The 15092-nt window shown below is 50.3% G+C and overlaps 1 protein-coding gene across 2 annotated transcripts in view; it reads left to right on the top strand.

Moving 5' to 3' along the window:
• LOC128136236 (zinc finger and BTB domain-containing protein 5-like) overlaps positions 1 to 15092 on the top strand; it is a 450489-nt gene that overhangs the window by 176984 nt on the left and 258413 nt on the right. The gene's annotated exons all lie outside the window — the stretch shown is intronic.

Below are 15092 nucleotides of genomic sequence, written 5' to 3'. Positions count from 1 at the left end.
AAGCCTGCTACTTGCTAGCTGCAACTGGCATAGGCTGGTCGGAAACTTTGATAACACCTGGACTGAACAAAAGTGGCATATCCTGCATCCTCCAATTAACAAAGAGACACGAGACAGAACCACCAATTAGGAGGCTGATCACACATTCTGCTTCTGCACGTAGACTATTTAGACTGGGAAGAACAAGGCCTTGGGGTTCAGGAAAGACAAGCTGGTGCCAAAAAGAAGGGTTCTCGAAAAGAAGAAGTGGTCTCGAGGGGCAGGGAGGGGCGTGGGGGGGAGGGCGAGTGAAGATCCTGGAAGTGGGGAAAGATCCTGGAGATCAGGGTGATGTGTAGAGACGAATGCTGGGGGGATCACAGAATGGTTGAGGTTGGAAGGGATCTCTGGAGGTCTTCTGGTCCAACCCCCCCTGCTCAAGCAGGGCCACCGAGAGCCAGTTGCCCAGGACTATGTCCAGATGGCTTTTGCATTATCTCCAAGGAGGGAGACTCCACAACCTCTCTGGGCAACCTGTCCCAGTGCTCAGTCACCCTCACAGTAATAAAGTGTTTCCTGATGTTCAGGCGGAACCTCCTGTGTTTCACTTTGTGCCCATTGCCTCTTGTCCTGTCACTGGACACCACTGAAAAGAGCCTGGCTCTGTCTTCTTTGCACCCTCCCTTCTGATATTTGTATACATTGATGAGATCCCCCTGAGCTTTCTCTTCTCTCGGCCGAACAGCCCCAGCTCTCTCAGCCTTTCCTCATATGTGAGACGCTCCAGTCCCCAAATGCCCAGGGACCTTGGCCAGCAATGCCTGAGACCGGTAACTGTGAGTAGCGGCACGGCAGGAATTGATCCAACTTTCTGCTCAATCTTCCTGGACCAGCAGCAATCTCCCTGATGGGAAGGGAAGTTAAGACCTGACCTAGTGAATGTAACACTGGGGGGGGAGGAAGCGAGCGAATGAGTGAGTGTGTGAGATGATCAAGTAGGGTAAAAGCTCTGATCTTGTTGGTTCTTAAATAAACCCCAGTATCCAGATCCACTATGGGTTCTCGTTTACTCTGTCTCACCCGTGACACCCTGCCAGAGGATGAGCCCATGGAAGTAGGTGCCATCCACCCACACCCCTCATCCCAAGAGTAAGAACAGAGATGGAGGGAAGGGGTATGCTTTTACTGTGGTGAAAAAGGCCACCGTGTTGTCATTTACCCCAACAAACCTCCTACCCTGACCGCTGCAAAGGCCTTTTGTCCTCTTAGTTTTATTAGAACTGGTCAAAATGTTAGAGGTAAAGACAACCCCTGTAAAAAAATATTCCATGTTTTCTTCTTTCCCCTCATACCCCACTGCTGGCATCCAGGTTGCCACGAAACACAACAGAACAGGCAATCTTTGGGGAGGTTTCTTTTTTTGTCCCCTCTCTCTCGCTTTTTTCTTTTTTCGGGGAGAGGGGGGAGACAACGACAAAAGTTTCTCAAGTGATATTTTTTCCTTTTTCCAATGTGGCACTCTTAAAAGTCTTCCTCAGTTTTGGAACCATCACTGAGTGACAAAAGAAGAATAGAAAATAAACCCATCTCTCGCAAATGGTCAGAGGCTGAGAGAGCCCTTGAGAAAGCGTCATATACGCTTTCTCTGTTCTTATCCCCTTCTTTTGACATGCACTTCTGGCCACTGTCAGTCAAAGGATACTAGGTGGACCTTAGGTCTGACCCAGTATGGCTGTTGTTATGTTTTCAATCAGTGGAATAAATGGGGAAAGGGAAAAAGGGAGACCGGAAGGGGGGAAAAATGTAAAAAGCAATTTTTGTAATTAATTTTGTAATCACTTTTATTTATAAAACAAAAAACCCTTCCATTTCAAAACCCATGGAACTCAAAAGCTTTGAGCATTTTCAAGGATTTTCTTTTTAATTCTGACTTGTTCTATCATAATTCTACTCGATTTATGTAGTCATCAAAAATATGCTTAGCAGTCTGAAAATTTTCCTCTGTGGAAAAATAATTGACTTTGCATGAAAAAAGACAGAAAAAAAGCTTTTCTGATGAAAATGTCCTTGGTTGTTTCTTCTGTTTTGTTGTGCTTGGTGCTATGCATGGAAAGAGTCAGCATGTCAATATCCTGCGGTTCGTTATCTCCACATTACAGTCGGAGAGCCATTGAAATTCAGTGGGTGTACAGGGTAGGAATCACCTGTCCTATTTACACAATAAAATGTGGGACATCTAGTCACCCCAAGCTCCTTTTCTAAGTCACAGCACCCCCATAGGGTGATGCTTGACACAAGATGATTATCTAAGGTAGATTAGATGGCTCACCTTGTGCAGCAGCCCATTCCTCTCCAAGATGGCTAGCTCAGTGTTAGGGCTGCAGGCAAATGACTACACCACCGACTAGTCCCTGGTCTGAGGTTAATCTAACTGAACAAGACGTGGAAAACTACTGGCCATGACATGAGAAATTGCCGGACGTGACAGATAACTGTCAAAGCGCTGAGTGCAATAACAGGCCTTCATTGCCCTGACCAACCTTACCTGGGACTCCCACGCACATACCCTCTGCTCACTGGTCCAGGAGCTCCATTTAAGCTCAGGCCCAGACTACATGTCCTTGCTTGAGCTATGTTGTTGGTATACTTGTCTCCAGTCCTGTCCCTTGTCACTCCTGACATGTTGATTGGACTTCCCAGATTGACCTCAGACCTGACTTGTTACCTCACCTGTGTCTGATGATTGTTGGACTGTTGATGGAACCTGCTGCTATCACCACCCCTGCTCTGCTCACCCTGCTCAGATACTGTGGTGTTGTGCCCTTTTTGGTTAGGGCACCGCCCCTGCCTGTGCTGTGGTTGCCCTTGTGTCAGAGTCCAATACTCTCTGACCAGGTTCTTTTAGTTATTCCACATGAGGAGGGTTTAATGTTTAATATCGGATTTACTTATTTGTAGGTATTTGACGTTACATGGGATTTTTGATTTAGCAGAGTGATACAGCAACCTACTGAAATCACAACACAAACACACTATAGCAATTGCAACATATAGTTGGATCACAATACAAACACGATTCCCGTTACCGATATCTATATGCTCACCATCACGACACTGAGCATCCCCAATTGCCAGGAAGGAATACGTGGGTTGAAGCCAGCTCAAGCCTGTTGCTCTCTTCAAAGTTCACCTTGCTGGTTGTCCAGTTTTTATGTTCTATGTTGGGCTGAGCCACACATACACTTCCCCCATGTTGGTCTGTCTGGCTTAGGAAGACAATACTCTCTAGTGATTATTTTAGGGAAGGCCATTTACATAACCAGTTGACCCGCTCAACCGATACAGCTGTTTATCTAAAACAGTCCCCTTTTGTGTTAAGTTCAGCTTCCTTTACGATAGGTGTGGTCACTTCCTACATTCTTTTCTGAGCTTCATGAGCACATCACCCTTGCCTATCTTCTCTGAGCCTTCTTCCATTGTAGGGGTTTGTTGATCGGTCACACCTTGGTTCTCAGCTCACCTTCCCTCATGGAGCAGTTCTCCTCTTGCTGCTCCTTGACAGTTAGCTCAGGCCTTGTTGAGCCCTGAGCTGAGTGCCACGGAGTCTGGCGCTCAGGCTGGACAGGGACTTGCCCCCATGGCTCCCCCACAGCTCCAGGCTGACCTCCAAACCCTTCAGGAAGCTGTAATCAGCATGCAGAGGCAGGTCACAGCCTGCCCCTGCCCCCCACCTCCCCAAACCCTTCAATGGGCATCAGGCGAGGGTATGGGGATTTATTAGTGAGATACAGCTAATCTGTACTGCTTATCCAACAGAAATTAGCCACACAGCATTAATAATATCCTGGCTCTCAGGGATGGCCCTAGACCATGTCACCCCCTATATGGAGTGCAATGAGACAGTGCTCCAGGACCCTGATTATTTATTCATTGCTCTGGAAGAGTTTTGGGGGAGACTGTAATCATGCAGCTGAGGCTGCCTTGCTGGAGCTCTGGCAAGGGAGTCAGTCAGGCACTAACTACACCAATTCAATTCAATTCGATTCAATAATTCATGTAGTTGGCCATGGAAACCGGGTGGGAGGAACCAAGTCCTTATGGCCTGTTACAGATCAGGGCTGACTGAGGCTCTCAAAGATGAGCTGGCCAGGGCTGACCCACCCCAGAGCCTGGGGCAGCTGTCAGACCTGGCTATCACTCTGGAGAAGTGCCTGATAACACATCAGAGAGAGCGTACCTCCACATTTTGCTCCACCTCCCTTACTATCCCCAGAGGAGGAGTCCATAGAGATAGGCAAAACCTAACCTCGCCTCAAGAGTGAGAACGCAGGTGGAAGGAAAGGGTATGTTTCTACTGTGGTGAGAAAGGCCATTGTGTTGCCACTTGCCCCAACAAATCCTCTACCCTAACCACTGTGAAGGGAGAGTGGTCAGGGGCATCTGCACAAGGTGAGGGGTATTGTGAGTCCAGGATCATCACCCTCCCAGGTGGGCACACCATCTAAACTACTGCTCTGGTAGACTCAGGACCTCCCGTTGGTTTATGGCCTCTGAGTCTGAAAAGAGTGCCCAGCCCTGACTCACCCCAAGCACAGTCATTGCTATAAGATGGGAGGAGAACCCGAGATTGGGGGGGGGGTCATCACTCATGAGACTTTTCCCCTTCGGGTAACCATGGCACCTGGACACTGAGATTTTGCCCTTCCTCATCCTGCACACACCCCTCTTTCTAGTCATCCTCAGGCTGCTCTGGTTATGGAAGCAGAACCTATCGTTAACTGACAATTGGTCTTCTTGGGCTTTCCTGTGGAAAGGGGATATTCAGAGCCCGAGGACAAGATCTGGCCCTGGGATCCTCTTGGGGCTGTCTCCCCCACCACAGCACCCTCTGTGACTTGACCCAGAGACTCCCATGTTCCTGGCTCTACATCCTGTGAGCAGTTGTCCAGGTTGAACATACCTCTGCCTCAGTCACTGGATCCCTCGCTCCCAACAATGTTCCTAGAGGAGTACAGTGACTTTGCAGATGTCTTTGAGAAGAAGGGGGTGGAAACACTACTGCCCTATTGCCCGTATGACTGTCCCATTGACCTGATCCTAGGAAAGGAGGAGCCTTTCAGATGCATCTATGCCTGGAATTAGCAGCTCTTGAGGGCAATCTGGCATGCGGGTTCATCTGTCCCCTCCATCTCCCCCACCAGGGCCCCCATATTTTCCAGCAAAAAAGAATGATGGAGGTTTCTGCCCCTGCATAGAATACAGGGGGTTGAATGATACAATGGTTAAAAACCGTCACCCTCTTCCTCTCATCCTGAAGCTCTTGGTCCATCTGCAGGAGGCTCGTTGGTTCACAAAGCTGGACCTGAGAGGGTCCTACAACTTGCTCGAAATCCAGCAGGGGGACAAGTGGAAAACTGCTTTCCACGCCAGGTACAGCCACTACGAGTATCTTGTGATGCCATTTGGTCTCTGCAATGTTCCAACCACCTTCCAACATTTTATAAACGATGTCCTGAGGGACTTGCTTGATAACTCTGTCGTGGCATACCTGGATGACATCTTGACTTTTTCAACCGCTCAAGAGGCTCACGTAGACTACATGCAGGAAGTCTCGCGTGACTTGCGACAGAAGCATCTCTACGCCAAACTCAAGAAATGCTCCTTTAAGAAACTGAAACGGGCATTCACTACAGCCCCATTCCTAGACTACCCAGACGGCCTTTCATTGTAGAAGTGGATGCCTTAGACGGAGGAGCCATAGGGGTCATCCTCTCTCAGAAGGTCAGCCCTAAGCGGGAGCTCCACCCCTGTGCCTTTTTCTCTCAGCAGCCCGCTCCCACTGAGACAAATTACAACATCTGGGACAAGTTGGTAGAGCTGAAGGAGGAAGTGGAAAGGTTGAGGAGTATCAGGGAGTGTGAGAGGGAGACAGATTGGTGGGCCCGCACCCTGCCATCCCTGAGGCAGGGGCAGCAGATGGAGGCTCCGCAAGAAGCGGAGGTTCCCCTGCCCTCCTGCCACCAGGCAGGAGGGGACCTAAGAGATGGAGGGGAATGGATACAGGTCCCTGCTCAGGGAGGCAGGCGAATCCGCTCCCGGTCTCCCTCACCTTCCCAGTTGCCCCTACTCAACAGGTATGGGGCTCTGGAACTTGAGGACCAGGCCAGTGAAGATCAGGGTGTAGATGAAGCCCTATCTAGGGAGGTGCCTAAGCCCAGTCGGGCATCCCCACGCATTCTCACATCCTCTGAAAAAAGAAAAAGGAGGGTAATTGTTGTAGGCGACTCCCTCTTAAGGGGGACAGAGGGCCCGATATGCAGACCTGACCCATCCCACCGGGAAGTCTGCTGCCTCCCTGGGGCCCGGGTAAAAGACATTACCAGGAAACTCCCTGGTCTGGTTCGGACCTCTGATTATTACCCATTGCTAGTTGTGCAGGTTGGCAGTGATGAGATTGCAGAGAGGAATCCAAAGGCAATCAAAAGGGATTTCAGGGCACTGGGACGATTAGTAGAAAGATCCGGAGCACAGGTAGTGTTTTCCTCAATCCCTTCAGTGGCAGGGAAATACACTGAAAGGAACAGGAAAACACACCTGGTCAATACGTGGCTCAGAGGCTGGTGCCATCGGTGGAATTTTGGGTTTTTTGATCATGGGGAGACTTACACAGCACCGGGCTTGCTAGCGACAGATGGTGTCCAGCTGTCTCAAAGGGGTAAGAGAATCCTTGCTCATGAGATGGCAGGGCTCATGGAAAGGGCTTTAAACTAGGTTCGAAGGGGGCAAGGGATAAAACTAGGTGCACCAGAGATGAGCCTGGGGGCAGCGTGCCGATGTTAGGGGTGGATTCGATGACCCAGCTCAAATGCATCTATGCCAACGCACGCAGCATGGGCAATAAACAGGAGGAGCTGGAAGCCATTGTGCAGCAGGATACATATGACTTAGTCGCCATCACGGAAACATGGTGGGATGACTCCCATGACTGGAGTGCTGCAATGGATGGCTACAAGCTCTTCAGAAGGGACAGGCAAGGTAGAAGAGGTGGTGGGGTGGCTCTTTATGTTAGGGAATGTTTTGACTGTTCAGAGCTACACGATTCTGATGACAAGGTGGAGTGCTTATGGGTGAGGGTGAGAGGGAAAGCCAATAAGACAGATATTGTGCTGGGAGTCTGTTATAGACCGCCTGACCAGGTTGAAGAGACGGATGAATCGTTCTACAAGCGGCTGGCAGTAGTCTCAGAATCGTGTGCCCTTGTCCTTGTGGGGGACTTTAACTTTCCAGACATCTGCTGGAAATACAACACAGCAGTGAGTAAACAATCTAGGAGGTTCCTGGAGTGTGTGGAAGATAACTTCTTGACACAGCTGGTGGGTGAGCCAACCAGGGGAGGAGCCTTGCTAGACCTGTTGTTTACGAACAGGGAAGGACTGGTGGGAGGTGTGATGGTTGGAGGCCGTCTTGGGCTTAGTGACCATGAAATGGTAGAATTTTCAATTCTTGGTGAGGCAAAGAAGGTGGTCAGCAAAACCACCACTATGGACTTCCGGAGGGCTAACTTTGGCCTCTTCAAGGCACTGGTTGAGAGAGTCCCTTGGGAGACGGTCCTGAAGGGCAAAGGGGTCCAGGAGGGATGGACATTCTTTAAGAAGGAAATCTTAATGGCTCAGGACCAGGCTATTCCCATGTGCCGCAAGTCAAACCGCCGAGGAAAACGACCGGCCTGGCTGAATGGGGAGCTTTTGCTAGGACTTAAGAAAAAAAGGAGAGTTTATCATCTCTGGAGGAAAGGGCGGGCAACTTGGGAGGAGTACAGGGATCTTGTCAGATCATACAGAGAGAAAATTAGAAAGGCGAAAGCTCAGCTAGAACTAAATCTGGCCACTAGTGTAAGGGACAACAAAAAATGTTTTTACAAATATGTTAACAGTAAAAAGAATCCCAAGGAGAATATCTATCCTTTAATGGATACAGAAGGGAACGTAGCAACCAGTGATGAGGAAAAGGCCGAGGTACTTAATGCCTTCTTTGCCTCAGTCTTTAATAGTGAGTCCAGTCATCCTCAGGGTACTCCACCTCATGAGCTGGAAGGTAAGGATGAAGAGCATAACATACCCCCCTTAATCCAGGAGGAATTAGTTAGGGACCTGTTACGCCATCTGGACACTCACAAATCTATGGGACCTGATGGGATCCATCCAAGAGTACTGAGGGAACTGGCTGAGGTCCTTGCCAAGCCACTCTCTATCATCTATCAGCGTTCCTGGTCAACAGGGGAGGTCCCAGAGGACTGGAGGCTTGCCAATGTGACTCCCATTTATAAGAAGGGTCGGAGGGAGGATCCGGGGAACTACAGGCCTGTCAGCCTGACCTCGGTACCGGGAAAGATTAAGGAACGGTTTGTCTTGAGAGCACTCACACGGCAGCTCCAGGATAAGAGGGGGATCAGGCCCAGTCAGCATGGGTTTACGAAAGGCAGGTCCTGCTTGACCAACCTGATCTCCTTCTATGACCAGGTGACCCGCCTAGTGGATGAGGGAAAGGCTGTCGATGTTATTTTCCTAGACTTCAGCAAGGCCTTTGACACTGTCTCTCATGGCATACTCCTTGAGAAGCTGGCGTCTCGTGGCCTGGATAAGTGCACTATTCACTGGGTGAAAAACTGGCTGGATGGCCGAGCCCAGAGGGTAGTGGTGAATGGGGTGAAATCCAGTTGGCGGCGGGTCACGAGTGGTGTTCCCCAGGGCTCGGTGTTGGGCCCTGTTCTGTTTAATATCTTTATTGATGATTTGGATGAGGGGATTGAGTGCACCCTCAGCAAGTTTGCAGACGACACCAAGTTGGGAGGCAGGGTCGATCTGCTTGAGGGTAGGGAGGCTCTACAAAGAGATCTGGACAGGCTGGATCGATGGGCTGAGGCCAATTGTATGAAGTTTAACAAGGCCAAGTGCCGGGTCCTGCACTTCGGTCACGGCAACCCCATGCAGCGCTACAGGCTTGGGGAAGAGTGGCTGGAAAGCTGCCCGGCAGAGAAAGACCTGGGCGTGCTGGTTGACAGCCGGCTGAATATGAGCCAGCAGTGTGCCCAGGTGGCCAAGAAGGCCAATCGCATCCTAGCCTGTATCAGGAACAGTGTGGCCAGCAGGAACAGGGAGGTGGTTGTTCCCCTGTACTCGGCACTGGTGAGGCCGCACCTCGAGTACTGTGTTCACTTTTGGGCCCCTCACTACAGGAAAGACATTGAGCTGCTTGAGCGTGTCCAGAGAAGGGCAACCAAGTTGGTGAGGGGCCTTGAGCACAAGTCTTATGAGGAGCGGCTGAAGGATCTGGGGTTGTTCAGTCTAGAAAAGAGGAGGCTGAGGGGAGACCTTATCGCTCTCTACAACTACCTGAAAGGGGGTTGTAGTGAGGTGGGTGTTGGTCTCTTCTGTCAGGTGGCTGGAGATAGGACAAGAGGAAATGGCCTCAAGTTGAGGCAAGGGAGATTTAGGTTAGATATTAGGAAAAATTTTTTTACTGAGAGGGTTGTCAGGCATTGGAACGGGCTGCCCAGGGAAGTGGTTGATTCACCATCCCTGGAGGTATTCAAAAAGCGAGTGGACAGGGTACTCCAGGGCATAGTTTAGGGGGCATGGTTAATGGTTGGACTTGATGATCTTGGAGGTCTTTTCCAACCTAAATGATTCTATGATTCTATGATTCTATGATTCTAAGTTGCTCCTGGCAATCAAAGCTGCCTTTCACCTCCTCAAGGGGGCAAAAGACCCAACAGTGTTGCTGACCAACCACCATAGCCTGGACTACCACTGAGGGATGACGTGTCTCTCTCCCAGCCTTGCCCTCTAGGCCTCTTTCTTTTTGCACTTTCACTTCATTTTCACCTAACGTCCGGGGCAGCAGAATGGCAAGGCCAATGCCTTGTCATGGAAGGGGGACTCAGACACTTCGTCACCACCGCAGCAGAGGATGAGCTCACTGCAGTAGTTAGAGAAACCACTGCAAATGGCACACTTCTAGCAAAGCATTGTGCTGGCACAGCCTAACTTAGCCTGCAAAAACAGGACGGCTGCCTGTATTGGGGGAAGAAGCTGTACATCTTTCAGAGACTGCTGCAAGCAGAGGTCCTCCATCAATGCCGCCATGTACCTGCAGCCAGATGCATGGGCTGATGGAAGATACAACACCTGATTACCTGGACCTACTGGTGGCCCACAGTACGGGCCACAGTCCATGGACTTCATAGTAGACCTGCCCCCCTCACAGGGCAACACAGCTGTCCTAGCAACCGTGGACCTCTTCACTAAGATGGCTCACTTTGTTCCCCTCAGGAAATTGCCCACAGACTGCCCGACTTCCTACAGCACATTTTCTGATGCCATAGCCTTTCCCAGACAACATCATTACTGACTGGGGGAAGGGGGGGAGGTCAGCAGTTTACAGCCAGATTTTGGAAGGAGCTTGTGGGGCTCTTCCCCATACAAACTTGCCTCTCGCCCTCTCACCACCCCCAGACCAATGAGCAGACAGAGAGAGTGAATCAGATCCTGGAACAATATCTCTGGTGTTACAACAATTTTCTCCAAGATGACTGGGTCACCCTCCTCCCATTGGCAGAGTTTGCTTACAACGATAACGTCCTTGCATCTGCAGAGCAGACCCCATTCTTTGCTAACTTTGATTTCCACCCCCAGAGTCATCCAACCACAGCAGCTGCAACTGGTGACCTGCTTGTACAATTCCAGCAAATTCACATCCTTCTCATAACCCAGCTGGGCAAAGCCAAAAGTGCCTACAAGAGGCAAGCAGGCAGATGGTGTTGCCTGGCCACAGCCTTCTCCATTGGTCACTGGGTTTGGCTTTCCAGCAAGCACATCCAGACTGCCTGACCATCTGCCAAGCTGGACCATGGTTATTTAGGGCCTTTCACCATGGCTGACCAAATCAACCCAGTTACCTACTGCCTGGAGCTCCCATGATCCCGGAAGATTCACCCAGTTGTTCATGTCTCCCTCCTGAAGCCTCATCACACAGACCCCTTCCACTGCCAGCCTGTGATAGAACCTGTTGTTATCACCACTCCTGCTGTGCTCACCCTCCTCATATACTGTGGGGATGTATCCTGGTTGGTTAGGTCATTGCCCCTGCCTTTTCTGTAATTGCCCTTTGTTTTTAACTCTTTTTTTCCCCCCTCATAGAGCAGTTCTGCTCTTGCTTCTCCTCGTCAATAAATAGTGTGAGAAGTTACAGGCAGCGCCATGAGGGATGGCTGGATTTCATATGGGGTTAAGGAGGAGACACCTAAGGGGAGCATCGGGGGGCCTTTTGGGGAGTGGAATCTTGCAAGGCCAGCAGTGCTTGGGTAACTGTATCAGTAATAACATATATGGCCATGAATGCCTTGGAACTGGTATCAGAAATACCAAATTTGGGTACAGATGTAGTAAAACTGGGGCCAACAGGGAAAACGTGATTAGGGGTGATTGTTTATATGGGAGGAGAGGGGCATTAAGTGGGGGAATCCACACAGCCATCTCTTGGCAAAATGGCTTGGATACTAACAGCTGATAAGAGAGGAATGTGAGTGCAAATAGTGTGCATGAATATAATACCCAAAACTGTTTGAGAGAGTGTTTGCCCAAAAGCTGATGAGGCTGAAGAGGAAGCTTGCTTAAGATGACCATGAGCCAAATTAAGCAGTAACCAGTGAATTAGCAAGAGAGTTCTGAAAAAAAGGCGTCAGCTCGAAAAGAAGTATAAAAGGAGCATGAAAATTTGTAACAGTGGGAATAAAGCAGGAATCAAAACCTGGTTTGACACTGCCAAAAGTCACCCTGCAGACATCATGACCTCTGCCTAGGCCTGACAGAGCAGCCTCCCTGTGGGACGCTATGAGTAGCCTGCATTCTAGCTAGTGCACTGATGGTACAGGGTGCATGCAGCAGGTAGGGACCCACACCTTTGGTGTGTGTATGTGACCTCGTGGGGTGCTCTCTCACCAGGAATGTAGGGAGCAGCATGGCTTCACATAAAGCTGGATCACCCACATCTCCCACAGGAAGTGTATGCAAGTAGAAGTATCCGCATTCCCAGGAGAGGGTGTGCATATAACCGTGTGAATGTGTGTGTGTGTGGGGGGGGGGAGATTAGAACCTCTTGGGATTAGTTATAGAAGGGTGTTTAAAATTTTTTAAGTGTTTATTAATATTTTGTAAGTGTGTGGTATTGTGCTTTATCTGCTGAATTCCTGATATAGATCCTGAATGTATAGCTCACTGATTACTGGCTAATTATGTCATTAATAAATCAATAAAACCATTTGGATCCTGATTTGATTTAAACTACATGGGTTCACCAGATTTTTTCCTGCAACAGAAGTATGAGGGCAGTGAAAAGGAGGGTGAAGACATGGGAAAAGGAGTAATTTATGCAAATCATGGGATCAGGGCTGTCTGGAGGCACCTGCCGGACAGCCCTGCACTGGATCACTGCAGCCTAAATCAAGACATTAAACAAAGCCTGTTGTTCTGACCATGCCATGCAAATCAAACCTTTTTCTGTGGTCAGGAGGATGGGAGGGAAGGGGGGGCTGCTTTCCCTAGCTAGCAGGAGAACACTCTGACAGGATGGGTCAAGCATCCTGGTATCACCATATCAGTGCCTGTTCTAGTCAGGATGGCATTTTGCTAATCAGTGCCTAACATCTGACATAGTCGGCAGGATCCTGATCTGAAGTCAGCAGACTAAATGAGTATGTCTGGGAAGGAGGGTTTGGTTACAGAGGGAAAAGGCCCTCTGGGGGAAGCAGATGGGTGCTTGGAACGGGTAGGGAAATCGATGGAAAGGTATGTGCGGGAAGGGGGGGCAGCATGGACAGATCCTGAGCCACGATCCTCCTGGATGAAATGGAGAAATTGGATGGGAAACATAGTCACTAACTACTCTAAGAATGAGAAATTATGTAAGGCCACCCCAGGATTTCTGCATCACTGCAGCCCCCCCTGGTCCCACAGCCTGCAGCTCTGACTCCCTGGATTACTGATAGGACCTGTTGCTGTCACCACACTGGCTCTAGTGCTGTGGGACTGTGCCCTGTTGGTGAGGTCATTGCTTGGCCTGTGTTGTGGCTGGTCTTCTCACAGGAGCCACCTCTGTGCCCCCCTCCAAACCTTGCCATGAGCCCCAGGTACCTTTGGTTTTTGTAAATAATTGGTTCCTGTCCCCGCCACCATGCCTTGCTCTTTCCGACTGCTCAACTCTTCTCCCCAAACAGCAGCAAGCACTTGCATGTAACGGATAAAGAGCCAGCCCTGCAGCAGGCGCACAGCCCTGTGCAATAGCCTGGCTGCCCAATCGAACTATCGCAACAGTGCCCTCTTCTCCCACCCCCACCCAGCTCCTCGCCCCGCCCGCAAAGCATTTGGCTGAAAGGGAGAGAAATACATCACTGCAAAGGCAGCCCTGTTGCTGGAGAGGCCTTTGCAATTACAGACATTCCATGCAGCTCCCTGCTAACTCACTGCATGCGGGGGGGGGGGGGGGGGGGGGGGGGCGGGGGGAAGGTGTGGGGAGACACCTATAGGTGCTTCTGAATTGGAGCGATGGGAGAAGATAGGGGTAGCTGGAGCATAAAGGACATGCTTGAGTCCTAATCAATGAAGCAGCACAAAGGGGACAATGACAATTGCAGGTTCAGTGCGTCTGGTCTGCTTAGGTCTTTCCAACACAATTGATTGCTGCATATTTATTGTAGGCAAAGACTCCTTGGCTTTGTGCAGATCTCCCAGGAATCAGGGCCACCCTGGTAAGACAAAGGCTCATTTAATTGAAAGTGCATGGATGGCAAGGAGCCAGGGCTGGAAAAGTCTACCAAACCCTTTAAGCCTTCCCTGTTGAGTTTATAGCCATGTGTGCGCACACACATAGACAGAATCACAGAATGGTTGAGGTTGGAAGGGACCTCTGGAGGTCTTCTGGTCCAACCCCCCCTGCTCAAGCAGGGCCACCGAGAGCCAGTTGCCCAGGACTATGTCCAGATGGCTTTTGCATTATCTCCAAGGAGGGAGACTCCACAACCTCTCTGGGCAACCTGTCCCAGTGCTCAGTCACCCTCACAGTAATAAAGTGTTTCCTGATGTTCAGGCGGAACCTCCTGTGTTTCACTTTGTGCCCATTGCCTCTTGTCCTGTCACTGGACACCACTGAAAAGAGCCTGGCTCTGTCTTCTTTGCACCCTCCCTTCTGATATTTGTATACATTGATGAGATCCCCCTGAGCTTTCTCTTCTCTCGGCCAAACAGCCCCAGCTCTCTCAGCCTTTCCTCGTATTGAGATGCTGCAGTATATGCCAAGCAGTACAGGCAGTACTGCTAGCCAGTGGCTTTCTGTTTTCTGTGTGCACGTGGCAATCCATGTGGGGCTTCCCTCCCGCTGTTGCTTGTATGCTTTGGTCATAAGCTTTTTAAAGAAGGGGAAAAAAAGATAAAAATGAGCAGAGCTCTGCCTGAGCTCAGCACCAGGCTCTTGACTGCTGAGACATCTGTCACTGCTGGGGGTGGGGGCAAGTAGAATCTGGGGAAAGAAAGAAGGGAGCAAGGCCTGGGAGAGGGATGTGCCCTAGCATCTCAAGTGCTGTATGATGCAGGACAGCTTTCCCCTTCCAGCATGGCCAAGGGATACCCAAGGTGGTTGGGCTGAGACCTGCTGGTGCAGCTGAATGCTGGCAATGGGAGTGGGATGGAAGGAAAAGAGGTGAAGAAAGGAAGGAGAGGGGAGAACAAAACAAGGGGAGAAAAGTTTGTGTCTGGTGGGGATGAGGCCCTCCCCTGGTTGTCACTTCTGTCCTGTGCTGGAGCTGGTGTTCCAGAAAGGCACTGCCTCCCTCTGCTGCTTTGGGATCCAAGTGGACAGAGTTGGTATGGAAGCGGGAAGATGCAGGGCTGGCTGTGAGCTGAGCGCTCTTCTTTCTCACCGTGTATAATTTATGCTGGGCTGGTGAGGCCGATGGCAGAGGAGGAAGGAAGCAACTTTTTCCCTGAGAGCAGCCAGACCAGCGTTAGGAGATAAGAGGACTTGCCCCGTCCCTACATAGGGAGAGGGAAGGCGCACACACG

The sequence above is a fragment of the Harpia harpyja genome, chromosome W (genome assembly GCF_026419915.1).
Source record: "Harpia harpyja isolate bHarHar1 chromosome W, bHarHar1 primary haplotype, whole genome shotgun sequence".
Taxonomy (NCBI): Eukaryota; Metazoa; Chordata; class Aves; order Accipitriformes; family Accipitridae; genus Harpia; species Harpia harpyja.
The sequence above is the reverse complement of the archived record's forward strand: the minus strand, read 5'-3'. Positions and strand labels throughout refer to the sequence as shown.